Consider the following 20,486-nt stretch of genomic DNA (forward strand, 5'->3'; position numbering starts at 1 on the left):
CCAGCCTTGCGCATAATTGTTGCCTGCCTCTGCAGTGCGTTACGTACGCGAAGTCAGCCTCCAGCAGGGAAATCGAAATACAGACTATATTACAGGCAGTGTGGTTGTTCACAAAAACTTCCAAAAAAATACAATATTAGGCCTGCCTGTCACTGCCTTCAGTTTACTGCGTCTCTTCTGGGGGTAGTAGTTGTTGAATTAATACCCAGCCTTGCGCATAATTGTTGCCTGCCTCTGCAGTGCGTTACGTACGCGAAGTCAGCCTCCAACAGGAAAATCGAAATACAGACTATATCACAGGCAGTGTGGTTGTTCACAAAAACTTCCAAAAAAATACAGTATTAGGCCTGCCTGTCACTGCCTTCAGTTTACTGCGTCTCTGCTGGGGGTAGTAGTTGTTGAATTAATACCCAGCCTTGCGCATAATTGTTACCTGCTCTGCAGTGCTTTACGTACGCGAAGTCAGCCTCCAACAGGGAAATCGAAATACAGACTATATTACAGGCAGTGTGGTTTTTCACAAAAACTTCCAAAAAAATACAATATTAGGCCTGCCTGTCACTGCCTTCAGTTTACTGCGTCTCTACTGGGGGTAGTAGTTGTTGAATTAATACCCAGCCTTGCGCATAATTGTTGCCTGCCTCTGCAGTGCGTTACGTACGCGAAGTCAGCCTCCAGCAGGGAAATCGAAATACAGACTATATCACAGGCAGTGTGGTTGTTCACAAAAACTTCCAAAAAAATACAGTATTACGCCTGCCTGTCACTGCTTTCAGTTTACTGCGTCTCTGCTGGGGGTAGTAGTTGTTGAATTAATACCCAGCCTTGCGCATAATTGTTGCCTGCTCTGCATTGCTTTATGTACGCGAAGTCAACCTCCAACAGGGAAATCGAAATACAGACTATATTACAGGCAGTGTGGTTGTTCACAAAAACTTCCAAAAAAATACAATATTAGGCCTGCCTGTCAGTGCCTTCAGTTTACTGCGTCTCTGCTGGGGGTAGTAGTTGTTGAATTAATACCCAGCCTTGCGCATAATTGTTGCCTGCCTCTGCAGTGCGTTACGTACGCGAAGTCAGCCTCCAACAGGGAAATCGAAATACAGACTATATTACAGGCAGTGTGGTTGTTCACAAAAACTTCCAAAAAAATACAATATTAGGCCTGCCTGTCACTGCCTTCAGTTTACTGCGTCTCTGCTGGGGGTAGTAGTTGCTGATTTAATACCCAGTCTTGCGCATAATTGTTGCCTGCCTCTGCAGTGCGTTACGTACGCGAAGTCAGCCTCCAACAGGAAAATCGAAATACAGACTATATCACAGTCAGTGTGGTTGTTCACAAAAACTTCCAAAAAATACAGTATTAGGCCTGCCTGTCACTGCCTTCAGTTTACTGCGTCTCTGCTGGGGGTAGTAGTTGTTGAATTAATACCCAGCCTTGCGCATAATTGTGACCTGCTCTGCAGTGCTTTACGTACGCGAAGTCAACCTCCAACAGGGAAATCGAAATACAGACTATATTACAGGCAGTGTGGTTGTTCACAAAAACTTCCAAAAAAATACAATATTAGGCCTGCCTGTCACTGCCTTCAGTTTACTGCGTCTCTGCTGGGGGTAGTAGTTGTTGAATTAATACCCAGCCTTGCGCATAATTGTTGCCTGCCTCTGCAGTGCGTTACGTACGTGAAGTCAGCCTCCAACAGGGAAATCGAAATACAGACTATATTACAGGCAGTGTGGTTGTTCACAAAAACTTCCAAAAAAATACAATATTAGGCCTGCCTGTCACTGCCTTCAGTTTACTGCGTCTCTGCTGGAGGTAGTAGTTGTTGAATTAATACCCAGTCTTGCGCATAATTGTTGCCTGCCTCTGCAGTGCGTTACGTACGCGAAGTCAGCCTCCAACAGGAAAATCGAAATACAGACTATATCACAGGCAGTGTGGTTGTTCACAAAAACTTCCAAAAAAATACAGTATTAGGCCTGCCTGTCACTGCCTTCAGTTTACTGCGTCTCTGCTGGGGGTAGTAGTTGTTGAATTAATACCCAGCCTTGCGCATAATTGTTACCTGCTCTGCAGTGCTTTACGTACGCGAAGTCAGCCTCCAACAGGGAAATCGAAATACAGACTATATTACAGGCAGTTTGGTTTTTCACAAAAACTTCCAAAAAAATACAATATTAGGCCTGCCTGTCACTGCCTTCAGTTTACTGCGTCTCTTCTGGGGGTAGTAGTTGTTGAATTAATACCCAGCCTTGCGCATAATTGTTGCCTGCCTCTGCAGTGCGTTACGTACGCGAAGTCAGCCTCCAGCAGGGAAATCGAAATACAGACTATATCACAGGCAGTGTGGTTGTTCACAAAAACTTCCAAAAAAATACAGTATTAGGCCTGCCTGTCACTGCCTTCAGTTTACTGCGTCTCTGCTGGGGGTAGTAGTTGTTGAATTAATACCCAGCCTTGCGCATAATTGTTACCTGCTCTGCAGTGCTTTACGTACGCGAAGTCAGCCTCCAACAGGGAAATCGAAATACAGACTATATTACAGGCAGTGTGGTTTTTCACAAAAACTTCCAAAAAAATACAATATTAGGCCTGCCTGTCACTGCCTTCAGTTTACTGCGTCTCTACTGGGGGTAGTAGTTGTTGAATTAATACCCAGCCTTGCGCATAATTGTTGCCTGCCTCTGCAGTGCCTTACGTACGCGAAGTCAGCCTCCAGCAGGGAAATCGAAATACAGACAATATCACAGGCAGTGTGGTTGTTCACAAAAACTTCCAAAAAAATACAATATTAGGCCTGCCTGTCACTGCCTTCAGTTTACTGCGTCTCTGCTGGGGGTAGTAGTTGTTGAATTAATACCCAGCCTTGCGCATAATTGTTGCCTGCCTCTGCAGTGCGTTACGTACGCGAAGTCAGCCTCCAACAGGGAAATCGAAATACAGACTATATTACAGGCAGTGTGGTTGTTCACAAAAACTTCCAAAAAAATACAATATTAGGCCTGCCTGTCACTGCCTTCAGTTTACTGCGTCTCTGCTGGGGGTAGTAGTTGCTGATTTAATACCCAGTCTTGCGCATAATTGTTGCCTGCCTCTGCAGTGCGTTACGTACGCGAAGTCAGCCTCCAACAGGAAAATCGAAATACAGACTATATCACAGTCAGTGTGGTTGTTCACAAAAACTTCCAAAAAATACAGTATTAGGCCTGCCTGTCACTGCCTTCAGTTTACTGCGTCTCTGCTGGGGGTAGTAGTTGTTGAATTAATACCCAGCCTTGCGCATAATTGTGACCTGCTCTGCCGTGCTTTACGTACGCGAAGTCAACCTCCAACAGGGAAATCGAAATACAGACTATATTACAGGCAGTGTGGTTGTTCACAAAAACTTCCAAAAAAATACAATATTAGGCCTGCCTGTCACTGCCTTCAGTTTACTGCGTCTCTGCTGGGGGTAGTAGTTGTTGAATTAATACCCAGCCTTGCGCATAATTGTTGCCTGCCTCTGCAGTGCGTTACGTACGTGAAGTCAGCCTCCAACAGGGAAATCGAAATACAGACTATATTACAGGCAGTGTGGTTGTTCACAAAAACTTCCAAAAAAATACAATATTAGGCCTGCCTGTCACTGCCTTCAGTTTACTGCGTCTCTGCTGGAGGTAGTAGTTGTTGAATTAATACCCAGTCTTGCGCATAATTGTTGCCTGCCTCTGCAGTGCGTTACGTACGCGAAGTCAGCCTCCAACAGGAAAATCGAAATACAGACTATATCACAGGCAGTGTGGTTGTTCACAAAAACTTCCAAAAAAATACAGTATTAGGCCTGCCTGTCACTGCCTTCAGTTTACTGCGTCTCTTCTGGGGGTAGTAGTTGTTGAATTAATACCCAGCCTTGCGCATAATTGTTGCCTGCCTCTGCAGTGCGTTACGTACGCGAAGTCAGCCTCCAGCAGGGAAATCGAAATACAGACTATATCACAGGCAGTGTGGTTGTTCACAAAAACTTCCAAAAAAATACAGTATTAGGCCTGCCTGTCACTGCCTTCAGTTTACTGCGTCTCTGCTGGGGGTAGTAGTTGTTGAATTAATACCCAGCCTTGCGCATAATTGTTACCTGCTCTGCAGTGCTTTACGTACGCGAAGTCAGCCTCCAACAGGGAAATCGAAATACAGACTATATTACAGGCAGTGTGGTTTTTCACAAAAACTTCCAAAAAAATACAATATTAGGCCTGCCTGTCACTGCCTTCAGTTTACTGCGTCTCTACTGGGGGTAGTAGTTGTTGAATTAATACCCAGCCTTGCGCATAATTGTTGCCTGCCGCTGCAGTGCGTTACGTACGCGAAGTCAGCCTCCAGCAGGGAAATCGAAATACAGACTATATTACAGGCAGTGTGGTTGTTCACAAAAACTTCCAAAAAAATACAATATTAGGCCTGCCTGTCACTGCCTTCAGTTTACTGCGTCTCTGCTGGAGGTAGTAGTTGTTGAATTAATACCCAGTCTTGCGCATAATTGTTGCCTGCCTCTGCAGTGCGTTACGTACGCGAAGTCAGCCTCCAACAGGAAAATCGAAATACAGACTATATCACAGGCAGTGTGGTTGTTCACAAAAACTTCCAAAAAAATACAGTATTAGGCCTGCCTGTCACTGCCTTCAGTTTACTGCGTCTCTGCTGGGGGTAGTAGTTGTTGAATTAATACCCAGCCTTGCGCATAATTGTTACCTGCTCTGCAGTGCTTTACGTACGCGAAGTCAGCCTCCAACAGGGAAATCGAAATACAGACTATATTACAGGCAGTGTGGTTTTTCACAAAAACTTCCAAAAAAATACAATATTAGGCCTGCCTGTCACTGCCTTCAGTTTACTGCGTCTCTTCTGGGGGTAGTAGTTGTTGAATTAATACCCAGCCTTGCGCATAATTGTTGCCTGCCTCTGCAGTGCGTTACGTACGCGAAGTCAGCCTCCAGCAGGGAAATCGAAATACAGACTATATCACAGGCAGTGTGGTTGTTCACAAAAACTTCCAAAAAAATACAGTATTAGGCCTGCCTGTCACTGCCTTCAGTTTACTGCGTCTCTGCTGGGGGTAGTAGTTGTTGAATTAATACCCAGCCTTGCGCATAATTGTTACCTGCTCTGCAGTGCTTTACGTACGCGAAGTCAGCCTCCAACAGGGAAATCGAAATACAGACTATATTACAGGCAGTGTGGTTTTTCACAAAAACTTCCAAAAAAATACAATATTAGGCCTGCCTGTCACTGCCTTCAGTTTACTGCGTCTCTACTGGGGGTAGTAGTTGTTGAATTAATACCCAGCCTTGAGCATAATTGTTGCCTGCCTCTGCAGTGCGTTACGTACGCGAAGTCAGCCTCCAGCAGGGAAATCGAAATACAGACTATATTACAGGCAGTGTGGTTGTTCACAAAAACTTCCAAAAAAATACAATATTAGGCCTGCCTGTCACTGCCTTCAGTTTACTGCGTCTCTTCTGGGGGTAGTAGTTGTTGAATTAATACCCAGCCTTGCGCATAATTGTTGCCTGCCTCTGCAGTGCGTTACGTACGCGAAGTCAGCCTCCAACAGGAAAATCGAAATACAGACTATATCACAGGCAGTGTGGTTGTTCACAAAAACTTCCAAAAAAATACAGTATTAGGCCTGCCTGTCACTGCCTTCAGTTTACTGCGTCTCTGCTGGGGGTAGTAGTTGTTGAATTAATACCCAGCCTTGCGCATAATTGTTACCTGCTCTGCAGTGCTTTACGTACGCGAAGTCAGCCTCCAACAGGGAAATCGAAATACAGACTATATTACAGGCAGTGTGGTTTTTCACAAAAACTTCCAAAAAAATACAATATTAGGCCTGCCTGTCACTGCCTTCAGTTTACTGCGTCTCTACTGGGGGTAGTAGTTGTTGAATTAATACCCAGCCTTGCGCATAATTGTTGCCTGCTCTGCAGTGCGTTACGTACGCGAAGTCAGCCTCCAGCAGGGAAATCGAAATACAGACTATATTACAGGCAGTGTGGTTGTTCACAAAAACTTCCAAAAAAATACAATATTAGGCCTGCCTGTCACTGCCTTCAGTTTACTGCGTCTCTGCTGGAGGTAGTAGTTGTTGAATTAATACCCAGTCTTGCGCATAATTGTTGCCTGCCTCTGCAGTGCGTTACGTACGCGAAGTCAGCCTCCAACAGGAAAATCGAAATACAGACTATATCACAGGCAGTGTGGTTGTTCACAAAAACTTCCAAAAAAATACAGTATTAGGCCTGCCTGTCACTGCCTTCAGTTTACTGCGTCTCTGCTGGGGGTAGTAGTTGTTGAATTAATACCCAGCCTTGCGCATAATTGTTACCTGCTCTGCAGTGCTTTACGTACGCGAAGTCAGCCTCCAACAGGGAAATCGAAATACAGACTATATTACAGGCAGTGTGGTTTTTCACAAAAACTTCCAAAAAAATACAATATTAGGCCTGCCTGTCACTGCCTTCAGTTTACTGCGTCTCTTCTGGGGGTAGTAGTTGTTGAATTAATACCCAGCCTTGCGCATAATTGTTGCCTGCCTCTGCAGTGCGTTACGTACGCGAAGTCAGCCTCCAGCAGGGAAATCGAAATACAGACTATATCACAGGCAGTGTGGTTGTTCACAAAAACTTCCAAAAAAATACAGTATTAGGCCTGCCTGTCACTGCCTTCAGTTTACTGCGTCTCTGCTGGGGGTAGTAGTTGTTGAATTAATACCCAGCCTTGCGCATAATTGTTACCTGCTCTGCAGTGCTTTACGTACGCGAAGTCAGCCTCCAACAGGGAAATCGAAATACAGACTATATTACAGGCAGTGTGGTTTTTCACAAAAACTTCCAAAAAAATACAATATTAGGCCTGCCTGTCACTGCCTTCAGTTTACTGCGTCTCTGCTGGGGGTAGTAGTTGTTGAATTAATACCCAGTCTTGCGCATAATTGTTGCCTGCCTCTGCAGTGCGTTACGTACGCGAAGTCAGCCTCCAACAGGGAAATCGAAATACAGACAATATCACAGGCAGTGTGGTTGTTCACAAAAACTTCCAAAAAAATACAATATTAGGCCTGCCTGTCACTGCCTTCAGTTTACTGCGTCTCTGCTGGGGGTAGTAGTTGTTGAATTAATACCCAGCCTTGCGCATAATTGTTGCCTGCCTCTGCAGTGCGTTAAGTACGCGAAGTCAGCCTCCAACAGGGAAATCAAAATACAGACTATATCACAGGCAGTGTGGTTGTTCACAAAAACTTCCAAAAAAATACAGTATTAGGCCTGCCTGTCACTGCCTTCAGTTTACTGCGTCTCTGCTAGGGGTAGTAGTTGTTGAATTAATACCCAGCCTTGCGCATAATTGTTACCTGCTCTGCAGTGCTTTACGTACGCGAAGTCAGCCTCCAACAGGAAAATCGAAATACAGACTATATCACAGTCAGTGTGGTTGTTCACAAAAACTTCCAAAAAATACAGTATTAGGCCTGCCTGTCACTGCCTTCAGTTTACTGCGTCTCTGCTGGGGGTAGTAGTTGTTGAATTAATACCCAGCCTTGCGCATAATTGTGACCTGCTCTGCAGTGCTTTACGTACGCGAAGTCAACCTCCAACAGGGAAATCGAAATACAGACTATATTACAGGCAGTGTGGTTGTTCACAAAAACTTCCAAAAAAATACAATATTAGGCCTGCCTGTCACTGCCTTCAGTTTACTGCGTCTCTGCTGGGGGTAGTAGTTGTTGAATTAATACCCAGCCTTGCGCATAATTGTTGCCTGCCTCTGCAGTGCGTTACGTACGTGAAGTCAGCCTCCAACAGGGAAATCGAAATACAGACTATATTACAGGCAGTGTGGTTGTTCACAAAAACTTCCAAAAAAATACAATATTAGGCCTGCCTGTCACTGCCTTCAGTTTACTGCGTCTCTGCTGGAGGTAGTAGTTGTTGAATTAATACCCAGTCTTGCGCATAATTGTTGCCTGCCTCTGCAGTGCGTTACGTACGCGAAGTCAGCCTCCAACAGGAAAATCGAAATACAGACTATATCACAGGCAGTGTGGTTGTTCACAAAAACTTCCAAAAAAATACAGTATTAGGCCTGCCTGTCACTGCCTTCAGTTTACTGCGTCTCTGCTGGGGGTAGTAGTTGTTGAATTAATACCCAGCCTTGCGCATAATTGTTACCTGCTCTGCAGTGCTTTACGTACGCGAAGTCAGCCTCCAACAGGGAAATCGAAATACAGACTATATTACAGGCAGTGTGGTTTTTCACAAAAACTTCCAAAAAAATACAATATTAGGCCTGCCTGTCACTGCCTTCAGTTTACTGCGTCTCTTCTGGGGGTAGTAGTTGTTGAATTAATACCCAGCATTGCGCATAATTGTTACCTGCTCTGCAGTGCTTTACGTACGCGAAGTCAGCCTCCAACAGGGAAATCGAAATACAGACTATATTACAGGCAGTGTGGTTTTTCACAAAAACTTCCAAAAAAATACAATATTAGGCCTGCCTGTCACTGCCTTCAGTTTACTGCGTCTCTACTGGGGGTAGTAGTTGTTGAATTAATACCCAGCCTTGCGCATAATTGTTGCCTGCCTCTGCAGTGCGTTACGTACGCGAAGTCAGCCTCCAGCAGGGAAATCGAAATACAGACTATATTACAGGCAGTGTGGTTGTTCACAAAAACTTCCAAAAAAATACAATATTAGGCCTGCCTGTCACTGCCTTCAGTTTACTGCGTCTCTGCTGGGGGTAGTAGTTGTTGAATTAATACCCAGTCTTGCGCATAATTGTTGCCTGCCTCTGCAGTGCGTTACGTACGCGAAGTCAGCCTCCAACAGGGAAATCGAAATACAGACTATATTACAGGCAGTGTGGTTTTTCACAAAAACTTCCAAAAAAATACAATATTAGGCCTGCCTGTCACTGCCTTCAGTTTACTGCGTCTCTACTGGGGGTAGTAGTTGTTGAATTAATACCCAGCCTTGCGCATAATTGTTGCCTGCCTCTGCAGTGCGTTACGTACGCGAAGTCAGCCTCCAGCAGGGAAATCGAAATACAGACTATATCACAGGCAGTGTGGTTGTTCACAAAAACTTCCAAAAAAATACAGTATTACGCCTGCCTGTCACTGCTTTCAGTTTACTGCGTCTCTGCTGGGGGTAGTAGTTGTTGAATTAATACCCAGCCTTGCGCATAATTGTTGCCTGCTCTGCATTGCTTTACGTACGCGAAGTCAACCTCCAACAGGGAAATCGAAATACAGACTATATTACAGGCAGTGTGGTTGTTCACAAAAACTTCCAAAAAAATACAATATTAGGCCTGCCTGTCAGTGCCTTCAGTTTACTGCGTCTCTGCTGGGGGTAGTAGTTGTTGAATTAATACCCAGCCTTGCGCATAATTGTTGCCTGCCTCTGCAGTGCGTTACGTACGCGAAGTCAGCCTCCAACAGGGAAATCGAAATACAGACTATATTACAGGCAGTGTGGTTGTTCACAAAAACTTCCAAAAAAATACAATATTAGGCCTGCCTGTCACTGCCTTCAGTTTACTGCGTCTCTGCTGGGGGTAGTAGTTGCTGATTTAATACCCAGTCTTGCGCATAATTGTTGCCTGCCTCTGCAGTGCGTTACGTACGCGAAGTCAGCCTCCAACAGGAAAATCGAAATACAGACTATATCACAGTCAGTGTGGTTGTTCACAAAAACTTCCAAAAAATACAGTATTAGGCCTGCCTGTCACTGCCTTCAGTTTACTGCGTCTCTGCTGGGGGTAGTAGTTGTTGAATTAATACCCAGCCTTGCGCATAATTGTGACCTGCTCTGCAGTGCTTTACGTACGCGAAGTCAACCTCCAACAGGGAAATCGAAATACAGACTATATTACAGGCAGTGTGGTTGTTCACAAAAACTTCCAAAAAAATACAATATTAGGCCTGCCTGTCACTGCCTTCAGTTTACTGCGTCTCTGCTGGGGGTAGTAGTTGTTGAATTAATACCCAGCCTTGCGCATAATTGTTGCCTGCCTCTGCAGTGCGTTACGTACGTGAAGTCAGCCTCCAACAGGGAAATCGAAATACAGACTATATTACAGGCAGTGTGGTTGTTCACAAAAACTTCCAAAAAAATACAATATTAGGCCTGCCTGTCACTGCCTTCAGTTTACTGCGTCTCTGCTGGAGGTAGTAGTTGTTGAATTAATACCCAGTCTTGCGCATAATTGTTGCCTGCCTCTGCAGTGCGTTACGTACGCGAAGTCAGCCTCCAACAGGAAAATTGAAATACAGACTATATCACAGGCAGTGTGGTTGTTCACAAAAACTTCCAAAAAAATACAGTATTAGGCCTGCCTGTCACTGCCTTCAGTTTACTGCGTCTCTGCTGGGGGTAGTAGTTGTTGAATTAATACCCAGCCTTGCGCATAATTGTTACCTGCTCTGCAGTGCTTTACGTACGCGAAGTCAGCCTCCAACAGGGAAATCGAAATACAGACTATATTACAGGCAGTTTGGTTTTTCACAAAAACTTCCAAAAAAATACAATATTAGGCCTGCCTGTCACTGCCTTCAGTTTACTGCGTCTCTTCTGGGGGTAGTAGTTGTTGAATTAATACCCAGCCTTGCGCATAATTGTTGCCTGCCTCTGCAGTGCGTTACGTACGCGAAGTCAGCCTCCAGCAGGGAAATCGAAATACAGACTATATCACAGGCAGTGTGGTTGTTCACAAAAACTTCCAAAAAAATACAGTATTAGGCCTGCCTGTCACTGCCTTCAGTTTACTGCGTCTCTGCTGGGGGTAGTAGTTGTTGAATTAATACCCAGCCTTGCGCATAATTGTTACCTGCTCTGCAGTGCTTTACGTACGCGAAGTCAGCCTCCAACAGGGAAATCGAAATACAGACTATATTACAGGCAGTGTGGTTTTTCACAAAAACTTCCAAAAAAATACAATATTAGGCCTGCCTGTCACTGCCTTCAGTTTACTGCGTCTCTTCTGGGGGTAGTAGTTGTTGAATTAATACCCAGCCTTGCGCATAATTGTTGCCTGCCTCTGCAGTGCGTTACGTACGCGAAGTCAGCCTCCAACAGGAAAATCGAAATACAGACTATATCACAGGCAGTGTGGTTGTTCACAAAAACTTCCAAAAAAATACAGTATTAGGCCTGCCTGTCACTGCCTTCAGTTTACTGCGTCTCTGCTGGGGGTAGTAGTTGTTGAATTAATACCCAGCCTTGCGCATAATTGTTACCTGCTCTGCAGTGCTTTACGTACGCGAAGTCAGCCTCCAACAGGGAAATCGAAATACAGACTATATTACAGGCAGTGTGGTTTTTCACAAAAACTTCCAAAAAAATACAATATTAGGCCTGCCTGTCACTACCTTCAGTTTACTGCGTCTCTACTGGGGGTAGTAGTTGTTGAATTAATACCCAGCCTTGCGCATAATTGTTGCCTGCCTCTGCAGTGCGTTACGTACGCGAAGTCAGCCTCCAGCAGGGAAATCGAAATACAGACTATATTACAGGCAGTGTGGTTGTTCACAAAAACTTCCAAAAAAATACAATATTAGGCTAGATAGCAGCAAAGCTTACTGGCGAAGATGCTGAGGACTGGAGGGGAGGGGTCAGGAAGAAAGGAAGTGACCAGGGGTTAGGGGTGGAGTTAGCAGGGTTAGAGGAAGAAGAAGGAAGAGGAAGATCATTCTGGACCGGGAGAAGAAGAGTGAAGACGGACCCAGAACAGCTGAAGAATGGAGGAGCTAATGCGGATGATCAAGGACGTGGTGGCCAGCCAGGGCACAAGCTGGCTCGTGAAGATGGCTGAAGACCTTTCGGGGACGACAGCGGCGGAAGAAGGAGCGAGCACCAGCCAGCCGGTTTTGCCCAGCAGCGAGGAGCCACGTGGAAGACCAACCCGGAGAAGAAACCCGCCAGCGCGTCTGAGCCCCAGCCCGGTGGCGAAAAGAGGCGGACGTAACAGCAGCCCAAGACCGGAGCGACTCGGAGGGAACAGCGCCGTGCGGTCTCAGCGTGGTAGGGAGGAGGCGGAACCAGCAGAACGCATGGGAGTCGGTGAGCCAGAGGTAGCGGAGAGGACAACACTTACCCGTGGAGGTACGGCAGCGTCCAGGTCGGGTAAGTCCAGCACGGGAGGAGGTATGCCCGCGGCTGACGGCAGTACAAGGAGCGAGGTCCCAAGGAGCGAGGTCCCGGAGCGCTCGCCACGTGCAGCAGCAGGCGCGCGTAGGGTTCCGCGCACAGGATATAGATCCGGCCGCGGAGATGCAGCGACCGTTAGGAGGGAGATGCCAGAGAGTGCATCTCCCTCATCGTGCGCCGCGAGTAGCGGGGGGGAGAGTGGGGGGGGAGGGAGGGGAACCGAAAAAGGCCAGTCAAACAGAGGGCAGAATATTCGCCACCAGCACTTAGGGGGGGATAGGGGGGGGGCAGCGACCAGAATAGAGGAGGTGGACGATTTTCGCGCTACTGCGCGGAAGGGGCGATCATTTCATCGCTCAAAAGCAGCGACAGTTCGCACCACAGCGCGGTATGGGGCGGGCGCCGGGAGCGGAAAATCAGCGTATTTTCGCCCACCAGCGCGGAGCAGGCCGGCAGACAGCGAAGAAGAGGCGGCGAATTTTCGCGCCATAGCGCGGGGGGGCCGGGGGCCTCCAACTGTGTCTTCAGCCAGGCGCAGGGAGTTCAGGGTTTCATCCAGCAGCAGTGTAGAGAGGGACTCCCCGGAGCATTGCGCAGCGCGCAATAGCTTAAGCCGCCCCCATCATAGCAGCGGTAGAGTTATAGGGCAGGATAGGTGCAGGCAGTTAGAGGGGGCAAGGAGCAGGCGCACAGCTAGGGCGCGCGAGGAGCGCAGCTGCTCATCATCTTCAGCAGAACGAGAGGAGTCGAGGAGGAGCAGATTCATACGGGGTGATCAGGCAGAAGCGGTGACTTGGAGGGAAGGGCAGAGCAACCGAGAGGTGGAGATGCAGGTCATGAGGAATTTGTTTTCACGGTCACCGGCTTCTTCTGCAGATATCAGACAAGGAGAGCGCGGGAGCAGACCGGGTAACAGGATGTCAGCCTGCGGGGCTACAATGTCAAGGAGCCCGAGGAGCCGGCGTGTCCCCCAAGAAAGTGGCACGGCACGATACGCACGGGAGTACCAACAAACATCACTGCCCGCCCCTAACGTTCCCTTGGCTATGCCGGAGGTCAACGAGGCGGGTGAGTCGTTTCAGTTAAATAAAGTTTGGGATAATGTGTCCGGCACGAGCCGGAAGGATGAATTTATGGTGGCTCTCAGAGCCTTGGTGGATAAATATGATATGGATAAAGGGCTTCTAGTGTCCTATGATAAACCGGGGAGGGCGGCCTCGCCCGAGGTTGGTGGTCCAGCACAAGGACAAAGGTGCCTGCCCTCGGTGGCAGGGGTGAGCGAGGGTCTGAAATTAGCAGACTCGCTGTTTTGTGGAGTAGCCCCGTTGGATGCGGGGCTGGAGAACGAAGTGGTATCAAAAATTATAAATGGTAACTACGTGGATATATGGTCGCTGTTATCAGTCGAACACGTGTCAGTTGACAGGGAAAGGTTCACTGAACGTGGGAGCGAGAAAAAACCCAAAGTAGCCAAAACATTTGGGAATTGGCTACAGGCCTTTTTGATTTTGGCACATGTAGTGTGCAAGCAGCAGCCGCAGAAGGGCCCGGAATTGCTCGTGTACATCAACACGATCCACAGTGCATATAAGTTGCACGGGGGATCGGCTTGGTGGCGATACGACGAAGATTTTCGTCGCAGAATTTCGGGTTCACAGCAGATCAGTTGGGCGTCAAAGGCGACAGACGTTTGGATCCAGTTGATCCTGGCGCAGAAACCCGTAAAACATAGCTTTCAAGGATCGGCCGCAGGAGCCAGCGGACAGCAGGCTGCTGCGGCCCCAAAACCGTCCGGTTCTTGCTGGGCCTTCAACGAAGGCCACTGCCGTTTTTACGCATCGTGCAAATTTCGGCACGAATGCTCGGTCTGCGGAGGTTCGCACACGGCGTTGCGTTGTTTCCGACGCCAACGAGCGACGGGAGTTCCCGGCACAGGGGCGAACGCCGGTGAGCGTCCAGTACCTGGAGCCGTGGCTCGACCGGTACCCACGGAGACTGGAAGCAAACCTGCTTAGAGCGGGGTTTGCTGAAGGTTTCTTTATCCCGCATTCCCCAGTTTCGTCGGCGTCTTTTTGCCAGAATTTAAAGTCCGCTCGCGATAATAAGCAGTTGGTGATGGAGAAGTTGCTGAAGGAGGTAGAATTGGGTCGAATGGCGGGCCCATTTCGGGAACCGCCTTTCGTGAACTTGCGGGTTTCCCCTTTGGGACTGGTACCGAAGAAGGAAGCTGGCAAGTTCAGACTTATCCATCACCTATCCTATCCGTCGGGTGAATCAGTCAACGACGGAATATCAAAAGAGCAAGCGGCGGTGTCATATGCGTCTTTCGACTGCGCGGTTGCATTAGTTAGACAGGCAGGTAAAGGCGCTTGGTTGGCAAAGGCCGATATTGAATCGGCCTTCCGGCTCCTGCCGGTGCATCCGCAGTGTTTTCATCTGCTGGGATGCAGCATCGAGGACCAGTTTTTTGTGGACATGTGCCTACCGATGGGTTGCTCTATCTCCTGTTATTATTTTGAGGTTTTTAGTTCATTCTTGGAATGGATGTTAAGAGTGGAGACGGGCATCTCATCGGTATCGCATTATTTGGATGATTTTCTTTTTGTTGGTCAGGCAAATTCGACGGCCTGCGAGTTTTTACTTTCGTCGTTTCGTAGTTTGATGAAAAAAGCCGGGGTCCCCTTGTCGGATGAGAAGACGGTTGGCCCCGCATCGAGGCTCGGTTTTTTAGGCATAGAAATCGACACGGAGGAAATGACTTTCCACTTGCCGGATGAAAAAGTGGCGCGTTTGCGCCAAGTCGTGGAGTTGGTGGGCAGTTCTCGGAAGGTTACACTGCACCAACTTCAAGTATTGTTAGGGTTGTTGAATTTCGCGTGCTGCCTTTTCCCGGCGGTTGTCACTAGCAACGAAAGGGGTAAAGGAACCCCATCATTTTGTCAGGGTGACAAAAGGGATGAGATCAGACCTGCACATATGGAGAGTTTTTCTGAGTTCATTTAACGGTCAAGTAATATGTCTGGAGGGAGAAGCAGAATGAAGAGATCGGCTTGGTATCGGATGCAGCTGGTTCATACCGATTCGGAGTAATATTGGGTGATCAATGGTGTTGTGCTGCATGGCCGGATACATGGATTGAAAGAAAATGGATAAAGAACACAGCGTTATTGGAGATTTTCCCTTTGGTGGTGGCAATGGAAATATGGGGCCAGAGGTTGGCCAACGGTAATATTTGCTTTTGGTCAGATAATCAATCGGTGGTGCAAATGGTCAACAAGCAATCGTCATCCTCAACGTTGGTGCTGGCAGCATTACGCCATTTGATCTTACGGTGTTTACAGCACAATGTTAAGTTTAAAGCGAGACATGTACCAGGATATTTGAATGCTACTGCTGATGCTCTTTCTCGTTTTCAGATGTCACATTTCAGGGAGCTGCACCCGACGGCGGAGGTCGAGGGGGTATGTTGCCCTGCTTTCTTGTGGGAAGTGATAGAGGAGAGCTGTTAGCTCTCGTTAAAGCGTCAGTAACAAGTACCACATGGAACCGATATAACAAAGTATGGAAAGAATGGTTAGCAGCGGCGGGTGGAATTTTTCCAACAGAAGAAAGAGCAAGGGCGGTGACATTAGATGTCCTGTCCGCGATGCGTAAAAGCGGGTCTTCAGCGGATGCGGCAAAAAAACGACTATCGGCCATAGCATTTTTGTTGCGCTTACACGGGACAAGAGACGTGACGAAGGACTTCGTTTTTGGGCAAATAATAAAAGGGTGGAAGAAGGACAGGGTGACCAAGGACGGCAGGCGCCCTATCACGTTCGAGTTATTAAACGCTATTCTCAACGTGGTGGAGTCGGTCTGCACAGATGCTTCCGAAGCAGAGCTTTTTCGCGCGGCTTTTTCCATCGCCTTTTTTGCCGCATTACGCATCGGGGAGTTAGTATCGGCGTGCAAGTCAAAGCCCGGGGGGCTGTTTTTCTCAGACGTGGTAATTGACAAAGACTGTGTTAAGATAGGTGTCAGAAGATCAAAGACAGACATATACGGGATGGGAGAATGGATTAGAGTGGGAAAATTGGGGACAAAGTGGTGCCCGGTGTTACTGGTAAAGGAGTTCGCCAAGAGACACTGTGGGACTGGTCCGTTTTTGTGCCATGCGTCGGGTTTTCCCCTAACTAAATACCAATTTACGGCGGTCATGCGGAATAGCATTAGAATGCTAGGCCTTAACCCCTTGGAATTCGGATCACATTCGTTTAGGATCGGAGCTGCGACGTCCGCTTTTGCGTGTGGCATGGGTATCGAGGGGGTTAAGAAGGTGGGTCGTTGGAAATCAGATGCTTATCGGTCATATGTTCGGCCAAATCTGAGAGTTCTATAATATTGTTTATGGTGTTGCGATTTCTGCTTTGGTTTTGTTCTTTTATTTTATCCACAGTGTCGGATTGGACAGTATGGGTGGTGGGCCACTCCTATGTATACTGGGCGGAAAAGAGAGCCAGAAATAGGCCCATTGGCGTGAATTTAGGCCTTAATGTGCCAGTGCGTTGGCTTGGTATTAGAGGATTACAATGGCCCAGGCTGCTCCAGGAGGTTTTAAAAATCAGCAGCTGGAAGAATGACAGAGTGATATTAGTTATTCACGCTGGTGGAAATGACCTTGGGAAGATAAAGGTGGCGGAGTTGATAGCATTGATGAAAGCGGACATTTTTCGTTTCAAGGAATTTTTTAAGAAGGTCGTAATTGTTTGGTCAGATATCGTGGCCAGAAGAATTTGGAGAGAGGCAAGAGATAATGAAGCCATCGAGAGAGTAAGGAAGACTGTCAATTTTGGGATATCAAAGCATGTGCGAGCGTTAGGTGGGATAGCAATACGTCATTGGGAGCTGGAGAGAAGAGAGCGCGGGATGATGCGAGGTGACGGAGTGCATCTTAGCGACATAGGGCTAGATACCTTTTTATCTAGGTTGCAGGATGGGGTAGAGTCGGCTCTTTTGCTGGCATGTGGGGGGCGGAGTGCAGCATAGTAATATGCTGCATCCTTCGTGGCGGAATTTGAGGACTTCCATGCCAGCAAGAAATGGAAGGGCTTTTTCAGGCCGAGAGGGGCCTTCTTACGCCTCAGTTTTACGACGTTAGAATCGGACATTTTTATTTTTTGGCATGGAAGGAGAAAAATAGAGGATTCGTTAAAAGGTTTTATACAGTTTAATAAAGGCTGTGGCCTACCCACAATATGCCAGCATATAGTCGTATGGTGTCTTTGTTTAATGGGGAACGGGGGTTAATGGGTAAGTCCCTCCAGTCTAGATAGCAGCAAAGCTTACTGGCGAAGATGCTGAGGACTGGAGGGGAGGGGTCAGGAAGAAAGGAAGTGACCAGGGGTTAGGGGTGGAGTTAGCAGGGTTAGAGGAAGAAGAAGGAAGAGGAAGATCATTCTGGACCGGGAGAAGAAGAGTGAAGACGCCCGCCCACCCGCCCTCTGAGCTGAGGGGGGGGGATGAAGAGAATTATTAGAGGGGTGATGGGATTAATGTTACAGGAAGTTGTCACAGCCGGTAGGCGGAATTTGAGGACTTCCATGCCAGCAAGAAATGGAAGGGCTTTTTCAGGCCGAGAGGGGCCTTCTTACGCCTCAGTTTTACGACGTTAGAATCGGACATTTTTATTTTTTGGCATGGAAGGAGAAAAATAGAGGATTCGTTAAAAGGTTTTATACAGTTTAATAAAGGCTGTGGCCTACCCACAATATGCCAGCATATAGTCGTATGGTGTCTTTGTTTAATGGGGAACGGGGGTTAATGGGTAAGTCCCTCCAGTCCTGCCTGTCACTGCCTTCAGTTTACTGCGTCTCTGCTGGAGGTAGTAGTTGTTGAATTAATACCCAGTCTTGCGCATAATTGTTGCCTGCCTCTGCAGTGCGTTACGTACGCGAAGTCAGCCTCCAACAGGAAAATTGAAATACAGACTATATCACAGGCAGTGTGGTTGTTCACAAAAACTTCCAAAAAAATACAGTATTAGGCCTGCCTGTCACTGCTTTCAGTTTACTGCGTCTCTGCTGGGGGTAGTAGTTGTTGAATTAATACCCAGCCTTGCGCATAATTGTTGCCTGCTCTGCATTGCTTTACGTACGCGAAGTCAACCTCCAACAGGGAAATCGAAATACAGACTATATTACAGGCAGTGTGGTTGTTCACAAAAACTTCCAAAAAAATACAATATTAGGCCTGCCTGTCACTGCCTTCAGTTTACTGCGTCTCTGCTGGGGGTAGTAGTTGTTGAATTAATACCCAGCCTTGCGCATAATTGTTGCCGGCCTCTGCAGTGCGTTACGTACGCGAAGTCAGCCTCCAACAGGGAAATCGAAATACAGACTATATCACAGGCAGTGTGGTTGTTCACAAAAACTTCCAAAAAAATACAATATTAGGCCTGCCTGTCACTGCCTTCAGTTTACTGCGTCTCTGCTGGAGGTAGTAGTTGTTGAATTAATACCCAGTCTTGCGCATAATTGTTGCCTGCCTCTGCAGTGCGTTACGTACGCGAAGTCAGCCTCCAACAGGAAAATCGAAATACAGACTATATCACAGGCAGTGTGGTTGTTCACAAAAACTTCCAAAAAAATACAGTATTAGGCCTGCCTGTCACTGCCTTCAGTTTACTGCGTCTCTGCTGGGGGTAGTAGTTGTTGAATTAATACCCAGCCTTGCGCATAATTGTTACCTGCTCTGCAGTGCTTTACGTACGCGAAGTCAGCCTCCAACAGGGAAATCGAAATACAGACTATATTACAGGCAGTGTGGTTTTTCACAAAAACTTCCAAAAAAATACAATATTAGGCCTGCCTGTCACTGCCTTCAGTTTACTGCGTCTCTACTGGGGGTAGTAGTTGTTGAATTAATACCCAGCCTTGCGCATAATTGTTGCCTGCCTCTGCAGTGCCTTACGTACGCGAAGTCAGCCTCCAGCAGGGAAATCGAAATACAGACTATATTACAGGCAGTGTGGTTGTTCACAAAAACTTCCAAAAAAATACAATATTAGGCCTGCCTGTCACTGCCTTCAGTTTACTGCGTCTCTGCTGGGGGTAGTAGTTGTTGAATTAATACCCAGCCTTGCGCATAATTGTTGCCTGCCTCTGCAGTGCGTTACGTACGCGAAGTCAGCCTCCAACAGGGAAATCGAAATACAGACTATATTACAGGCAGTGTGGTTGTTCACAAAAACTTCCAAAAAAATACAATATTAGGCCTGCCTGTCACTGCCTTCAGTTTACTGCGTCTCTGCTGGGGGTAGTAGTTGCTGATTTAATACCCAGTCTTGCGCATAATTGTTGCCTGCCTCTGCAGTGCGTTACGTACGCGAAGTCAGCCTCCAACAGGAAAATCGAAATACAGACTATATCACAGTCAGTGTGGTTGTTCACAAAAACTTCCAAAAAATACAGTATTAGGCCTGCCTGTCACTGCCTTCAGTTTACTGCGTCTCTGCTGGGGGTAGTAGTTGTTGAATTAATACCCAGCCTTGCGCATAATTGTGACCTGCTCTGCAGTGCTTTACGTACGCGAAGTCAACCTCCAACAGGGAAATCGAAATACAGACTATATTACAGGCAGTGTGGTTGTTCACAAAAACTTCCAAAAAAATACAATATTAGGCCTGCCTGTCACTGCCTTCAGTTTACTGCGTCTCTGCTGGGGGTAGTAGCTGTTGAATTAATACCCAGCCTTGCGCATAATTGTTGCCTGCCTCTGCAGTGCGTTACGTACGTGAAGTCAGCCTCCAACAGGGAAATCGAAATACAGACTATATTACAGGCAGTGTAGTTGTTCACAAAAACTTCCAAAAAAATACAATATTAGGCCTGCCTGTCACTGCCTTCAGTTTACTGCGTCTCTGCTGGAGGTAGTAGTTGTTGAATTAATACCCAGTCTTGCGCATAATTGTTGCCTGCCTCTGCAGTGCGTTACGTACGCGAAGTCAGCCTCCAACAGGAAAATCGAAATACAGACTATATCACAGGCAGTGTGGTTGTTCACAAAAACTTCCAAAAAAATACAGTATTAGGCCTGCCTGTCACTGCCTTCAGTTTACTGCGTCTCTTCTGGGGGTAGTAGTTGTTGAATTAATACCCAGCCTTGCGCATAATTGTTGCCTGCCTCTGCAGTGCGTTACGTACGCGAAGTCAGCCTCCAGCAGGGAAATCGAAATACAGACTATATCACAGGCAGTGTGGTTGTTCACAAAAACTTCCAAAAAAATACAGTATTAGGCCTGCCTGTCACTGCCTTCAGTTTAC

The 20,486-nt window shown here is 47.1% G+C and overlaps 1 long non-coding RNA gene across 1 annotated transcript; it reads left to right on the plus strand.

The window, feature by feature from the left end:
* The first annotated feature begins 12,497 nt into the window (after window positions 1-12,497).
* Window positions 12,498-17,982, plus strand: LOC136620954 (uncharacterized). Its single transcript, XR_010791201.1, has 3 exons — window positions 12,498-13,251; window positions 15,600-15,644; window positions 16,622-17,982. It is a non-coding gene; the product is annotated as an uncharacterized lncRNA (long non-coding RNA).
* The last annotated feature ends 2,504 nt before the right edge of the window (window positions 17,983-20,486 follow it).

Source organism: Eleutherodactylus coqui, chromosome 3 (assembly GCF_035609145.1).
Source record: "Eleutherodactylus coqui strain aEleCoq1 chromosome 3, aEleCoq1.hap1, whole genome shotgun sequence".
Taxonomy (NCBI): Eukaryota; Metazoa; Chordata; class Amphibia; order Anura; family Eleutherodactylidae; genus Eleutherodactylus; species Eleutherodactylus coqui.